A 14,449-nucleotide genomic window follows, 5' to 3' on the forward strand; every position below is an offset into this window, starting at 1 on the left:
GTTATATAGTTTCCAAATATTCAAGATTTTCCAGAGATTTTCTGTTAGTGATTTCTAATTTTATTTTGGTCAGAGAATATCCTTTAACTTACTTGAATCTTTTTAAATTTATTCAGACTTTTTTTAGCCCAGGATATAGATTATCTGGTAAATTTTCCATGAGGATTTAAAAAGAATGTGTATTTTCCTGTCTTGGATAGAGTATTCTATTTTGTCAATTAAGTTAATCTGTTTAAATACTGTTGCTTCAGTCCTATGTATGCTTACTGATTTTCCATCTACTTTTCTGTTATTGAGATGAGGGTGTTAAAATCTCTGACTATAATTGTAGATTTTTCTATTTCTTCTTGACATCTATCAATTTTAGTTTCATGTATTTTGAAGCTCTATTACCAGTTACGTAAATATTTAAATTTGTTGTGCCATCTCTTTACTATTATGAAATGAATTTCTTTAATCCCAAGTAATATTCTTTGCTCTGAAATGTACTATGTCTGATATTAATATAACCACTTCAGCTTTCCTTTGATTAATATTGCCATGGCATATAATTTTTTATCCTTTTACTATTAACATATGTATGTTTTATTATTTCTTGTAGACACATATTAATTGGGTTTTGCTTTTTTATCCAATCTGGCAATACCTGCTATTTTTGTCCCATTTACATTTATTGTAATATTTATATGGTTAGACGTATATCTAAAATTTTTCTATTCATTTTCTTTTTATCCCATCTGTTTCTTGTTTCTTTTTTTCTTCTCTTCAGCCTTTCTTACTCTTTTTTTACTGCCTTCTTTTAGCTTAATATTTTTCATAGTTCTGTTTTATTTTATGTCTCTTATTTACAATAACTGTTGTGTTACTTTAACGGTTCTTTTAGAGTTTATTTTATATGTTTTTAACTTTACCATCTGACTTCATGCAATATTATGCCATTTCACATATAGTATGAAAAGCTTACAACAGTTTACGTCCATTTTTTTCCTCTTGGCTCTTGCACTATTATCATACATTTACTTCTACATTTTTCATAACCTCCACAATACATTGTTATTGTGTTTGCTTTAATCACTCAATATCTTTAAATTGAACTTAAATAAGAAGACAATTTTTCATCTTCTTAGGAAAGTTCTTTAACATTTCTTGTGATTCAGGCCTGCTGGTGACAAATTCTTTAAACTTTTTATTTTTGCCTTTGTTGTCTTTATTTTTGCTATATTTTTAAAGATATTTTTGCTAGGTATAGAATTCTAAGATGAGAGGTTTTCTTTTTTTCAGTTCTTTAAAGATGTTGTTTGGCTGTTTTGTTGCTTGCATTGTTTCCACCAAAAAATTATCTTTGCTCTCCTAAACATAATGTGTGTTTTCCTCTGGCTACTTTTAAGATTTTTCTCTTTATCACTGGTTTGGACCAATTTAATTACCATCTATCTGGATTTAAAAATATATATATATATATATATATATGTATTTTGCTCATACTTTGTGTTAGTTGGGAGTTAGTGGAACCATGGGTTTATAGTTTAATCAATTTGGAAATTTTTGTGTTATTATTTCTTGAAATATTTTTTCTGCAATTTACCTTCCCCTGCCTCAGCCAAGCTTTATGCTTACAATTGCAATTATGATTAGGTATTTTGAAGTTGTCCCAAAGCTCATTGATGTTCTGTTCATTTTTTAAACTACATAATTTTCTCTGTGTGTTTTATTTTGCATAATTTCTGTTGCTACATATTCAAGTTCACTAATTGTTTCTTCTGCAATGTATAGTCTGTTGCTAATAACATCCAGTGCATTTTTCATCTCAGCCATTGTAGTTTTCACCTCTAGAAGTTTGGCTATATTTTGATAACTTTTCTGTCACTACTTAACATAGTCAACTTTTACTCTAGCTTTTGAACATGTGGAATACAGTGGTAATAACTGTTTTAATGTCCTTCTCTGCCAATTCTACTACCTGGGTCAGTTTCAATTGATTTAATTTTCTCTGCACTATGGGTTGCATTTTCCTGCCTGTGTGCATGCCTGGTAATTTTTTATTGGCCATCAGACATTATTAATTTTACTTTGTTGGGTGTTGAATATTTTTGTAATCCTATATTCTCAACCTTTGTTCTGGGACACATTTATGCTACTGAGAAATAGTTTAAGACTTTTAAGTCTTACATTTAAGATTTGTTAGGCGAGTCTGGAGCAGTGTTCAGTCTATGGCTAATTATTTCCCACTACTAAGGCAAGATTCTTCTGAATACACTACCAAATGTTCAATGAATTATGAGGGTTTCCAGTCTGGCTGATGGAATAGGGTTTATTCCCAGCACTGGGTGAGCTCAAGTTAGTCTATTCTAATCATTTTAGGTCATTTATTTGCAAGCCTTAGGTAGTTTCTCACTCGCTGGCACTGATAGGTACTCTGATGAACACTTGAGGGATTCCTCTATATATCTCTAGTGTTCTCTCTCTGTGCAGCTCTATTATCTCAATACTCTGTCTTGTGAACTCTAGATAGCTTATTCTCACAGGGCTGTTAGATCTGTCTCCTTAACTCAGGAATTCTGCCAAGCTCCACCTGGGTTTCCTTGCTCTGTGATCTGGAGACTCCCTCAAGTCAATAAATTTAGTCAATTAAATTTTACGGCTCATCTCATTTGGTTTCTCTCTCTCGAGAGTCACTATTCTTTGTTGCCTCATGTCCAATATCTTGAAAAGCATTGTTTCATTTATTTTGTCCAGTTATTTGTTTCCTTTACATAGGAGGATAAATCCAGTCTTTGCTACATATTGGCCATACATATTGGCCAGAAACAAAGACTTCTCTAAAACAGACATTTTAAAAACAATCCCGATGTTGCCTTGCCAATTCATGGAAAGAGAGCAATTTTGACAACCAAAAGTTTCTGAAATTTACCCTACCTTTCAAAATTTTAAGCTAAGAGCAATGTTATACTCCTGGGGGAATCAATAATTAATGGCATCATCAAAACTTTAAAAGATGCAAGTGTTGAGATTCGTATTACATTCTCATTTAAACTGTCTATTGGCTGGCACAAGTGATGATTATTCTTAGTACACACCAGAGAGTTATTATAAGCTTAATCAGCTCTTTACCCCAATTGCAAACCAACACAGATCCTAGAACCTATTATGCACTTACGGATCTTTCAAATGCTACAGCAATATTATCATTCTAACAGGACTTGGCAACTCAGAATTACCAGTTATCATGGATTACTTTGCAAGTTATATTTACGAATAGGGAGCAAAATCCTGGAGCCTGATATCTCTGTAAAATTGCTAGCGTTCCAATAGTTCAGACATATAGGTTAGTTACTTCAAGGTGAAAAAAATTCACTACATTTGAAAACTCTACCCTAGGTATGTCTCTTTGGATTTGAGAGGTTACATATGCCACTTTGGATATACTGTTCAGAACAGAACCATTTATCAAGTTGACCTTGCCAACGTTGAGTGAGGCCCAGAGCAAGATAAGGCTCTACAGCTAGTATAGGCTACCGTGTTCTGCCACTTGGACCTTTTAAAGTCCAATAGCACTTATACATGTATAAAAAGGAGGCACTTCAGTTTATACTTGTATTTCAAAAATGAAGTCATGAAATCGAGTAATTAAAGGCATAATTGTTAAAAATAAAACAAAACAAAACAAAGCTCAAAGAAAAGGTCAGGGAAAAAAAGGCACACAGAAAGCAAAGTTAGGGGGTGAATCAGGAAAATTAAAAATAGAGGAAGACTGGATTGTTCTGGATGCACATTCCAACCAAGTCGTGCTCCAAACCCAAACTCCATCTGCCCATCTTAGTTTTCTGGAACAAACTCCCACTCATCCCGACCCACCCATCCTTTACAAACAATTCCTCTTCCCCAGACATTCTTACCTCCCACACTTAGAACAGCATCACTTATCACTTGGAATTTGTAGTGCTTTTTATTTTATTCACTAAAATATTTGCCTCTTAGGCAACAGGATAATCACTTTTCTCTCTGCCAAATTATGTACTTCCATTTCTCATCCTGAAGGAAATAAAATCCAAGATAGGAAACTTGACAGCACTTGAATCATCTCCAGGCAACACATCCAAAATGTGTTTCTGTGGAAAAAGGAAGGACAATCTGATTGGAGTTTTTTAATGGAAGTCAAGAAATAAAAAGTCTGAACATAAGATCCATTTACTTTTTAATGATACCATACCAGAACTATCTGAAGGGGGAAAAGAAGCCTCTCTTTCTTATAGAGGTGCTCTTTGGAAAAACAGATTTCTTAAAGGGATCTCAGATTTCTTTTTTTAAATATATGTTAAATGCATACTTAATAAGTATATCTAACTCTTCAGATATAAACAAACAGAACTTTATAATGACTTGTTCTATAGTATTTTTAAAATTTAAATGCCAGTACTATTTTTTTAAAATTAGGGTTGTCACTCAGTAGGCTGTAATATTGATAATATTCTCATTCTTAACTTTAAATTGTAATGTCTTTTTAGACAACATGATGAGATCTTGGTCTCATAGTCTTGTTTTTAGTGTTAACACTTTTAATATTACATGATGAAAAAACATAAAATATAATATATTTTTATTTATGGGATAAGATTTTCAATAAAGTAGACATATACTCACTTTTCTGAAAGTGCAGCAATTAAATGAGTATTTATCAAGCATTGCTAGCAGGTTAGTGCTTATGGCAATGAGAGTGACACAGAACCTACTTGATAGATGACATAATAGGTCGGCTTTGAGCCTAGCTCAACATAACCAATCAATAAACAGTCTAAGGCTGTGCTCCTCTTTTCTTTTTCTCCTCCGTCATCACCCTTTTCTTCTTCCTCCCTATCTCCCTACCCCTTTTGCAGTTATCAGCATCATTGTCATCCTCAATCATTATCACCCTCTTTGTCATTCCTTATTTCTTTGGAATATTGTGAAAATAAATGACATAATGACAAATACATCTACCTATTCTTTTTAAACATAAGACATATAGGGTGTAGTCTTTAGTAATCCTGTTGGAACTATGCATAAGAAGAACAAGAACTATTGCAAGATGTGTGGAATTTCTGAGGGATGGAAGGGGACAGGTGGAAAGGCAACTGCTCTTTGAAGAATGCTAAGGTCTCTTTATCCATATAAAATGCAGCACATCCAGTTGTTAATGGGCACTGTCCAGAAACCAGTTCATAAGAAATATACTTATCTGCTTTTCTATATCTGGATATCTGTGCATGGTTAAAATGTCAGAGAGATCCACCAAAGTTATATAACTCTCTTTATTAATGACTTGTTGGGGTTCTTGGTAATTTTTAAAGAGATTAAGTTGATCAAGCATGAGTAAACCATTACTTAGAACTAATGTAAATATGCAGAAACTATAAATGATATATCAGAATTCTACAGCATAGTTCTATTTTTAACTAATATTTCACTAATAGACTTGAGTTCGATTTACCTAGAGTGATGTTCTAGTAAATCTTGATACACTACATAAAGAAGCAAGTCATGCCTTTACTTAGCTTTCTGCTTAGAGCTTCAGGGCTTTTGGAATGGCTGGGATATCAGTTTGACAGGGTCAATGGTTTGCTTATAAGATCAGGGATCAGACTTGAAGTTACCTACAGGGATCCTGTCCCTGCCAGAGGACACTACCAATTTTAACTGCATGGGCAGATAAGGAGACAGATGATGCCCACATGTAGACTTTCATTAGTAACACTGATAGTAGCATAGAACTCCTGATCATAGGCCAGTGTCATCAACAGCCCTGGGAGAAGCTTATTTCGTTGACAACACCTCTGGACCAAGCAGAGAAAACGTTTTTATTTGAAAACAGCATGGCTCTCTCTATTACATTAGCTCTTTCTCTAAAAGTGAAGGTTCCAGACAGCAGATTCTCTCTGGTTTCAGCAAGGACATATTTCTTCAGGGAGCAATGTTCCCTGAGTGTGTTGAAGACTCCTTTGGGTAGTCCTTATCCCCACACCTTGGAATCTGTGGAGTGGCTTCCTAGACTTCTTGAGATTCACTATTTTGGTGTTGTCACCAGGACTATAGTCAGAGGATTTGTTCAAACATTAGGTAGATGGCCTCTAGCCTATGCCTTGACTCAAAGATAGGCTTAGAAAAATGTAAGACTGCCGGTGAAATCACTGAAATATAACAATTCATTTGAATGCGTATTGTTTAACATGATTATTGCTTCTACTCCCAGCACAGGACTTCATACGTACTCTGGGCAATAACACCTAGAGGCGGACCATAGCCAGTGGATTTTTGATGCCACAAAGGATATTAAATTAAGACGTGAAGTACTCTGAAACTACAAATATTTTTAGTAACAAAAACCAAATGAAATATTATGAGGGGTCTTAATATATAAATAGGTACTCTCAGTGTTTACCCTAATCCCTGTGATGGCATCTCAAGAACACAGGACTCGAAAAAACGTGATTCTGAAAGAAAGTAACAGGTAGGAAAAGTACACTTCCTACCTGTGTTTCTCTTCCATATTTGACTATTTTTCTCTCAGAATTGTCTGTCTCAGGTGGGTGGATTATTGCTTTCTCTTTAGAGCATGTGTATACATATACATATACATAAACATATACATATGTGTGTATATCTACGTCATCTATATATAATTGATTGTTTTTCACATTATTTGCAATTTAAAAAAATAAAATTAATGTCTATGTGGCACTGGAAAAGGCATCATTCATCATTTCCAAGGCTTACAGTTATAAATAATTTCCAAATTATGGCTTCTCTCATGAGTGTTAACTTATCAAATATCGCTTTCGCTTGATGGGAAGTTAATATTCATTTAAATGGCATGAGGTCTAGTTAAAAAGGACCAAGATGTAAAGTAGATTCTCTTTCATTTCCTCTCCTGTGGTACTGATTTTGATTGTGGAACAGAAGGTATGAATTTATAACATGATGTGTGATTGAGTAACAGCTGTCAGTAATTAGATGCAGCAAAGTTTATAATGAAACCTCAAGTCATGAGAAATTTACCTGATTTTTGTTTCACTACAAAGACCAAAAATCAGTCTAGGTTATTGAAACATCTGGCTCAAGTTGTGAGTTTCTGCCACCCTGAAAACCCTACCTCAAATAGTTGTTTCTACAAGGGAAGCCCTCTCCATTTTTTTGTTCATGAATTTGTGAATTAGGGTTGCTTTTCTCCACAGTGATAGAATGTTATATTCATGTGTTTTATATGGAGATATTTGCACTTCTCTGAAATATAGGCCCAGATGATTAAAATGTTTTTCCAGGAATGAGTCTTTATGAATGAAATGAAACAAGAGTTTTCAAAGGTTTTAAATATATATATTAGATAGGATTTCTCTATTATTAAACCCATTGCAATTAAGTTTCAAAATCTTTTCTCTAATGAAGAAGGGATCTTACCTGCTGGGTTAAAACCTGTTAAAATTTGCCCAAACAAGAGACTAATTTTAGTGTGTTATTATTAAATGAAGTCAAGAGACCCAAATTTTTCAATGAATGCCTTGACAATACTTTTACATTTCCACTTTATTTCTTCATTAAAAAAAGGAAGATTACTATTGTGAGAGAATCAGAGATATCAAAATACTACAAAGCTTTCTGAAATCAAGTATATATTATTGTCCCCAGCTTAGAGATGAAAAGTCCTAGCATACGGAAATAAAGAGAATATTAAAACCCAGGCGTCCAAACTATTAGAGAACATAATAGAATCACTGTGTATCAAATGAAATAAGTAGAGAAATCTCACATTTTGCTAAAATTCAATGTTACATTCCTTACCTGATTCACCTTAATAATTCATTTCATGAGTAAATAAACATACACATTCCACATGGACTCTATCTTTTGGTTTCTGGAACAGGAACTTCCCAGGAATTATTTTTATGGTGAAAATAATCTTCAAGATGAAAGCATTTTCACAATTTAACAGTGTCTTTCCATCTCAGCATTGGAATTGTCAAGATAACAGAAGCTTGGTTCAGATAAAGACATAAATCCAGAGAGGACTTTTTACAAGTGATATTAAAATAATTTTCAATAAGTCATCCACATGTCAACAGACTCCCTTGTCTCACATGGCAGGAAAAACAAGTTTATGGACTAAAGAGAGGTTCAGAACTGTTATCTGAAGAGAGTGCTTAAATCAGTGGAGATGGAGATAGGCAGCTGGCAAAAGGTTATGCACACAAAGTGTGATTTAAATTTAATATAATCAGATTTAGTTCTTCATCCTCAAGGGCTATAATTTTCCAGTTGGACAACTCTCAACGGGACCTATTTCATATAACATTAAAACAATAACTTGGAAAAGAATGGGTTTAACTGCCATGCAACGCTGTCTAATTTAGTTGTAAATTCTTATGAATTACATTATTAGTGAAATAAAGTTTTTAAAAAATTAACTGTTAAGCCAGTTGATAAAGACAACAGCAGTGTCTATTTTGTATGGTCTATTTTATCATTAAATAGTTCAAACATACTGAGAATTGTAAAGAAAAATATTATAAACTTCCTTTTACAAACCCACCCAGGTTCAGGACACCTTAAAGTTTTGCCTTATTTGTTTTGTATCTTTTATAATCTTTTAATTGTTTATCCCTCTGTGATTTTACTTCCCTCTATCTCTCCTCTGAGGTATTCAGTAACTTGAATTTGGTGAAAAGTATGAATATTTCTTATACTTTTACTGTATATCATGTAGCCATAAGCAATATTGAGTTTTATTTCGAATATTTTCAAGCTTATATAAATAGTGTCTTATTGTATATATTCTTTTTCATCTTGCTTTTTGGCACTAAAAATTATACCTCTAAAATTTGTTCATATCAATATACATATTGCTAGTTCATTCATTTTAATTATTGTACACCAATATGTTGTATTAATAGATCACACATCAGTTATCCTTTTTGTTGTTGATGGACATCTAGATTACCACAATTTTTCACTATTGAAACCAAACCAAAACTTCAATGAATAATCGTGCACATGGCATTTTTTTTTCGCACAAATGCTAGAGGCTTAGGATTTATATCTAAAAGCAGAAAGCTAAAATATATAATGTAAATAACTTAAACATTTACAAGCTATTGACAATCACTCTGAATCCACATTTCATAAGAGTCATTTTTGCTTCACATACATGCCAGATTTTTTTTGTTTTACCCATCTGATGAGTATGATAAGGTATCACTTTGGTTTAATTTGCATTACTTGTTTACCGGTAGTATCAGATACTTTATCCTATGTTTATTGGTCTTGTTTATTTTATTTTCTATGATTTGCCTGTTAGTGTCATTTTCTCAACTTTGTATTGAGTTTTCTTGTTGCTTTTATCCTATTTATTTGTGTCTAGTTATGTGTGTATATGTAACTGAACATATTCTAGGTATTAAAAACATTTTTAATTCATTTCTTGTCTTTTCACTTTTATGGTGTCTTTTCATATGTAAATGGTTCTTCTTTTTCCTGAAATATCTATCCTGTTCTATAAATATAGAATATATCTTTTCAAATGAGAACTTTCTTTCAATGATTATGTCTCTTTATTTCCAATTTTTTGGCTATCTTTAATATTTAGTTATTTTTTCAGTGTTATTTCATTGTTTTTTAGAAATTTTAATTTCCTATTGTCCATCATCAATATGTAGTTATCCCAATCAATTTTGTATAGTAACTTCTTTTCTCTGGACTTACTGCATTAGCTTATTTGTTCTGCAAGCAAATTACTTATGATTTTTTACATAAATGATTATGTCATCTATGAAAAAATATAGGACTTTTTGTGTTTTTCTCTTATGTTTTTTTCCCTGGCTAAGATCTAGTTCCTTGCTGAGTAGGAGTGGTGAGAGTGAGCATCCTTGCCTTCTTTCTGATCTTGGAGATAATAATACAACATTTTACTATTAAGTATAACAATGGATGCAGGTTTTAGTAGATGTACTGCTTGTTTGCCTGGAACTTTTGTTTTGAGTGGGTGTTGAATTCATCAAATGCTTTCTTTGCATCTGTTGAGATGATTGATTGTATGTTTTTGTTGCTACTGTTGTTGCTTTTAGTCTGTAAATATGGTAAATCACATTGATTGATTTTAAACATTAAACCAACATTGCATTCCTGGCATATGTCCTACTTGAATATTTCTGTATTATTTTTCTAAACAAATTTCACAAATCTACCAGCTTAAAACTACACAAATTTATTTATTTATTTTTAGAGATGTGCAATTTGCTTTTTTTTTTTTTTTTTGAGAAAGATTGGCCCTGTGCTAGCATCTGTTGCCAATCTTTCTCTTTTTTTCTTTTTTTTTTCCTCCCCAAAGCCCAGGCACATAGATGTGTATCATAGTTGTAGAGTTGTAGCTCTTCTCTATGGGATGCCGCTTCAGCATGGCTTGATGAGCAGTAAGTACGTCGGCGCCCAGGATCTGAACTGGCAAACTCCTGGCCACCAAAGTGGAATGCACAAACATAACTGCTACCATGGGGCCAGCCCTCAAATTTATTGTCTTACAGTCTGTAGGTTAAAAGTCCCACATGGGCCTCACTGGGCTAAAATCAAAGTGTGGGCATAGCTGTGTTCCCCTCTGGAGTATTTAAGGGAGAATCTGTTTCCTTGCCTCTTCTAGCTTCAAGAGGCCATTCACATTTCTTAGCTGGTGTCCTCCACCGTCCATCTTCAAACCCAGCAATTTGCATTTCTCTGTCCATTCCTGTGTAGTCACATATTCCTCTTTCTTCTCTCTCCCTCTTCCATCTTTAAGGACCCTTGTGATTACATTGGGCCCACCTAAATAATCCAAGACAGTCACCACATTTTAAGACCCTTAACTTAATCATATCTGTAATGTCTCTTTGACTATGTAAGGTAACATATTCATAGTTTCCAGAGATTAGGATGTGGACATCTTTGGGGAACCATTATTCTGCCTATCACAATATCTTTTTATGTATCTGTAGATTTGATTTCCTAAAAAGTTTTTAAGGATTTTCATGTTTACATTCATGAAATATATTGGACTGAAATTTTCTCTGTATAGAATTATTTTGTCTGGTTTTGGTATTAGAATAATACTGGCCTCATAAAATGCCTTACAAAGTGTTCTCATCTTTTCTGCTTTCCAGAAGAATTTGTGTCAAATTGGTATCAATTAATCTTTAGATATTTAGAAGAATTCACAAGTGAAGCCAACTGACCCTGGAGTATTTAATTATGAATTCAATTTATTTAATACTCATGAGGCTGTATTAGTTTGCTAGGGCTTCCATAACAAAATACCACAGACTGGGTGGCTTAAACAACAGAAATTTATTTTCTCACAGTTCTAGAGGCCAGAAGTCCAAGATCAATCTGTTGGCAGGTTTGGTTTCCTCTGAGGCCGCTCTCCTCGACTTGCAGATGGCTATCTTCTCATTCTGTCATCACATGGTCTTTCATCTGTGCATCTAAATATCCTCTCCTTGTAAGAACACCAGTCAGATTGGATTAAGGCCCACACTCACAGCTTTATTTTAACATAATTACCTTTTCAAGGCCCTGTCTCTGAATACAGTCATATTCTTAAGTACTGGAGGTTAGGGCTTCAACATATAAATTTGGGAGGTGGGAGATGATGACGCAACTTAGCGCATAATAGAGGCCATTCATATTATTTATTTCTTTTTGAGTGACATTTGGCAGTTTACTTCTTTCAAGGAATTTATCCAGCTGCAAAATTTATTAGTTTAAAATTCTTATAATATTTCTTTAGTATTATCTTGTTATCTGTAGTCTCTAGTTGTGTGACCTCTTTCATTCCTGACATTGATAATTTGTCTTCTTTTTTCTCGATCATTCTGAGAACAGATTTATCAATTATATTGATTTATTCAGAAAACCATATTTAAGTTTTATTAATTTTTCTCTGTTTTTCAAGGTTTTTTCATTGAGCTCTACTATTATCTTTATTTTTTCCTGATTTATACTTATATTATAATTAATTTATTCTTTTTTTTTCTCGTCTCTTACCCAAATATTTACCTTTCTTGGAGGCTCTCCATTCTTTTTTATAGCTCCATATTTTCATGTGTTATCATTTTCTTTCTGCCTGATGACTTCATATATACAGTCATGCATCACTTAACGATGGGGATACATTCTGAGAAATTTGTCATTGGGTGCTATACTCCTAGTGCATCATAGAGTGTACTTACACAAACCTAGATGGTATAACCTATTGCTCCTACGCTACAAACCTGCATAGCATGTTACTGTACTGAATACTGTAGGCAATTGTAACACAATAGTATTTGTGTAACCAAACACGTCTGAACATAGAAATGGTACAGTAAAAATATGGTATAAAAGATTAAATAGAACACCTGTATAGGGCATTTACCATTACAGGACTGGAAGTTGCTCTGGGTGAGTCAGTGAGTGACTGATGAGTGAATGTGAAGGCCTAGGACGTTACTCTATGCTGCTCTAGACTTGATAAACACTGTACACTTAGGCTACACTAAATTTATGAAAAAGTATTTTTCCTTCTTCAATAATAAATTAACTTTAGCTCACTGTAACTTTTTATTTTATAAACTTTTTAATTTTTTTAACTCTTTTGTAATAATGCTTTGCTTAAAACACAAACACGTTGTACAGCTGTACAAAAATATTTTCTTTCTTTATATCTTTATTCTATAAGCTTTTTTCTATTTTTAATTTTTGTCTACTTTTTAAACTTTTTTATTAAAAACTGAGACACAAACACACACATTGGCTTAGGCCTACCCAGGATCAAGGTCGTCAATACGGCTGCCTTCCACCTCTACATCTTGTTCCTGGAAGGTCTTCACGGGTAATAACACGCATGGAGCTGTCATCTCCCATGAGAACAATGCATTTTTCTGAAATACTTCCTGAGGAAACTGCCAGAGGCTCTTCTTGAGGAGTTGTCATTCTTTTCAGAAAGAAATATGTCCATGGTGGTTTGCTTGGTTTGTTTCATTTTTTCATCATAGATTTGCTTGTAAGAAGATAATGTACCGTGAACATTCCTCTCTATTAATGAAAACTTTTTGGTGTCGGGGTCCATATTTTCAAACTATTTTTTATAGCTTCTTAACTAGTTTTCCTCCATCAATTTTCTTTTTCTTTTCTTCTTTTTTTTTACAGGGAAAGATTTGCCCTAAGCTAACATCTGTTGCCAATCTTCCTCCTTTTTTTTCCTTCCTTTTTCCCTCCCAAAGCCCCAGTACATAGTCGTGTATAGTTGTAGGTTCTCCTGGTTCTTCTATGTGAGCCACTGCCATAGTATGGCTACTGACAGATGAATGATGTGGTTCCACACCCAGGAACCGATCCTAGGCCGCCAAAGCAGAGGGTGCTGAACGTTAACTGTAGGCCATCAGAGCTGGCTCTTTAAACTTTTTAAGGAGCTTGTTGAGGTCTGCAAAAGCTGCAATATCACGAGGCAATAGGAATTTTTCAGCTCCGTTACAATCTCATGGAACCACAGTCATATATGTGGTTCATCATTGACCAAAATGGCATTACACGGCACATGACTGTATATGGTAATGTAGGCCTGTTGGTGATGAATTTTCTCCCTTTTGGTTGTCTGAAAAGTCTTTATTTCACTTTCAATTTTGAAAGACATTTTTACTGGGTATATAATTCTAGGTTGACAGTTTTCTTTCCTTTCAGTATTTCAGATATTGTTCCGTTGCCTCTGCCTTGCATAGATTTTTTCATGAGCACCTAAAGTGATACACTTCTGAGGATTCTATCTTATACCTAAGTACTATGAAAGAAATTGTTTGGCCTACTGTTTTACACATTTTTGGTCCCCCCTGACACTTTGGCCTTGAATAGTTTTCTCTTTCTCATATTTGTAGATCAGTACTTACCCAAAATTCAAGGGGCCCTTTCTGAAGATCTTCAGTGCCTTGTGGGTGTAGTTCTCTCCATTATGCTGGCCCTCAAATTATAGCCATATGATCTCCCCAAACTCTGACCTTTACTTCTATGAGATAGCCAGGCTCTGTTTGATTTTATCCCACATTCATTGAATCCTGAAATCTCTCCTGGGCAAAATGCTAGGCTATTTGTTGTGGTCACCTATGTCAATTATTTCCCTTCTTTTAAGGATCACCTTCTTTTGCTGCTTGTTATCCAATGTCTGAAAACCAGTGTATCACATTTCTTATCCTCTTTTTTTATTCTTTAAAGATAAAATGTAAACCTCATACTTGTCACTACATTATGATCAGAAGTATAAATCTTCTTTATATATTTATCTTAAACTTTGCCCCCAGTTTGTTCTACATTTTTAATTTCATCCAATTGATTGTCTTGATTTTCTTAGCATCACGTTTCTTCACATGATTTTGAAATTTGTTTTGTAGTCTTATTTGGAGCGGGGAAGAGTTTTGTTCTTTTT

Source organism: Ceratotherium simum, chromosome 10, assembly GCF_057802395.1.
Source record: "Ceratotherium simum simum isolate JZ-2026a chromosome 10, ASM5780239v1, whole genome shotgun sequence".
NCBI classification, from domain to species: Eukaryota; Metazoa; Chordata; class Mammalia; order Perissodactyla; family Rhinocerotidae; genus Ceratotherium; species Ceratotherium simum.